General features: G+C 43.3%; 1 protein-coding gene across 6 annotated transcripts in view; it reads right to left on the bottom strand.

Moving 5' to 3' along the window:
• Positions 1-2402, bottom strand: part of usp (retinoid X receptor ultraspiracle) — a 31332-nt gene extending 28930 nt beyond the window's left edge. For 2 of the 6 annotated variants that reach the window (XM_070117987.1, XM_070117990.1), the window contains exon 1: positions 2258-2280. The gene's annotated coding sequence lies outside the window, so the exon portion shown is untranslated. The other 4 variants (XM_070117988.1, XM_070117985.1, XM_070117989.1 and 1 more) reach the window with 4 other exon arrangements.
• Positions 2403-2500: the final 98 nt, after the last annotated feature.

Here is a 2500-nt window from a genome sequence, read left to right as displayed (position 1 = left end):
AACAATCATAAACACTTGCTCATCACTCGTAAATGTAGGCCTACTGAATACCTAAGCCTACAGATACAGATACATTTAGATGCAGAAAAAATAATGCTAACTGAAAGGACAAAGAATCAACTAATGATTAAACAGCAAAAAATTAAAGAAGAAAAGAAAGAAAAGGAAGAAGAAGAAGAACAACAACAACACGGAGAAGAAGAAGAAGGAGAAAGAACAAGAAAAACAAGAAATAAAGGTGTTGCGACAGTCAGAAATAAGCGATTCACGGCGGTAATTTTGTTTTAAGGTCATTTAATTGTGACAGCATTGGTGATGATGATGATGATGATAAGGATGATGTGAATGATCATAATAATAACAATAACAATAATAATAATAATAAAAATAATAATAATAGTAAAAATTCAAAATTCATCCCAAACAAGAAAAATGTTAAAAAAAAAGACAGCGAAATGAACAACAAACAAACACAAAAAATCCAATCAAACCCTTCCCCCCCCCAAAAAAAAAAGAAAAAAAAATCCCAAAAACTACCCTCCAACAAACACACAACCAAACAAGATCCCAAACAAGGACAGCCGCCCCCCCCCCCCCAAGACAAGCACACTGCAACTCGTCCGGGCAGAGGACAGATCAACAGGCGGCGGTGCGTTCCCTTGTCCTTGCACGAAGGCCGTTGCAAACCAGACATTGCAGAAAGTTGCAAATGGCATTGTTCTGCAGGAATCTTCTTCTGATAACGATGATGGGAATGGCAATGATGGTTAACGGCCGTAATCGATAGTCATAATGACAACTCAAACACAATAAAAACAATAATTTGAACAGCGGAAACAATAATAATCAATAATAACAAGGGAAATAATAACAATAATAATGATAAAAACAATGACAAGAACAATAACAATAAAAACTCCAAAATAACTACAACAACTATAATAATAATAATAATAACAATAACTATGGTAACAACCACAATTTTTTCAGCACAAGTTCACACACACACACATTCCGTTTTCTTCGATGTTCAGACCTTGTTCACCCAGCCTCAAGTCGGCTGCATTTGTCCGTTCAAAATCACACGACTGAACATCGCAAGTGAACAATAATTAACAGTACCTATGCCCTTGTGGGTGAACATTAACTGCACAACATCACAGATTTCGCAGGTGTAACAGCCAATGAACACCGTGGCAATCTTGCAAATCAAGTCCTCTGAAAGTCGACGCCATAAATGAACATAACGAGAACGTTCAATATCTCATGAAGGAACGCCACACGTGAACATCGCATTAACAGCACTAAATCCCTTACAAATAAATGTCAAGAGTGAATGTTCAATCTCTCGCAATTGAACAAGCAATTATCCACACATGTCCGCTAAATCAGCTATGAATGAACGCCAAAAATATGAACAAATTGAACACTTAACCACCCCCATTGACAAATAAAGAACAAATGAACACTAAATAATAACTAAATCAGATACGACTGAACACCATAAAAATAGGACAACGGAAACCTCAAATCTCTCTATCATTCGACACCAAAAATGAACAAGTGAACATTGAGGATGCTGAACAAGGCGCCTCCTCTGAACTGCCACCACTGCATCGTAAAAAAATGATCTAATGTCCATCACTTTATCTTAATTCTTCGTGTATCATTTGATGGTGATGATGGTGGTGGAGGGGGAGGGGGAGGGGGAGGGGAGGATGAGGGAAAGAGGAAGGGGAGGATAAATGGAGGATGAGGGGAGGGAGGATAAGGGGGAGAGTAGGAGGATGAGGGAAAGGAGAAGGGGAAGGGATAGGTAGACGAGGGAGGGAGGGAGGGAGGGAGGGAGGGAGGGAGGAGGAGGGAGGGGAGGAGGGAGGGAGAGAAAGAGAGGGAGGAGAGAAAGGAGAAAGGGAGAAAGGGAGAAAGGGAGAAAAGGAGAGAGAGAGAGAGAGAGAGAGAGAGAGAGAGAGAGAGAGAGAGAGAGAGAGAGAGAGAGAGAGAGAGAGAGAGAGAGAGAGAGAGAGAGAGAGAGAGAGAGAAGGAGAAAGAAAGAGAGTACACACCACCCTCCCCAAGCACTGAAACCAAGACACCACCACCACCGCCGCCGTGTCTCTCTCCCCCGCTGCTCTCCCTCCGTCTCTCTTATTTCACGCCCACCAAATAAATAAATCAAAAAAACACACACAAAACAAAAATAACAACACACAGCAGAGACCCCGCACAAGACGCGCACACGGCACACACCACGAACCGATCCTCCGCAATTTGAAAACCGAGCGAGGAAAAACACACCGATTTCGACACTCCGGGACGCTCACATAACTGAAACACACTCCCCAAAACGACCACTGCCTGAAGCGGTGTGTCGAGACCGTCGTCCCTCTCCTTGCGCCCTTCCCCCCTCCCCCCTCCCTCCTTCTCCAACTGCCCCCTCCCCCTCCCTTTCTTTCCCTGTCCCTTCCCTCCCCTCCAGGGCCCTTCCCGACCCCTGCCC

Source organism: Penaeus vannamei, chromosome 41 (genome assembly GCF_042767895.1).
Source record: "Penaeus vannamei isolate JL-2024 chromosome 41, ASM4276789v1, whole genome shotgun sequence".
NCBI lineage: Eukaryota > Metazoa > Arthropoda > Malacostraca > Decapoda > Penaeidae > Penaeus > Penaeus vannamei.
This window is presented reverse-complemented; position numbering and strand designations above follow the sequence as displayed.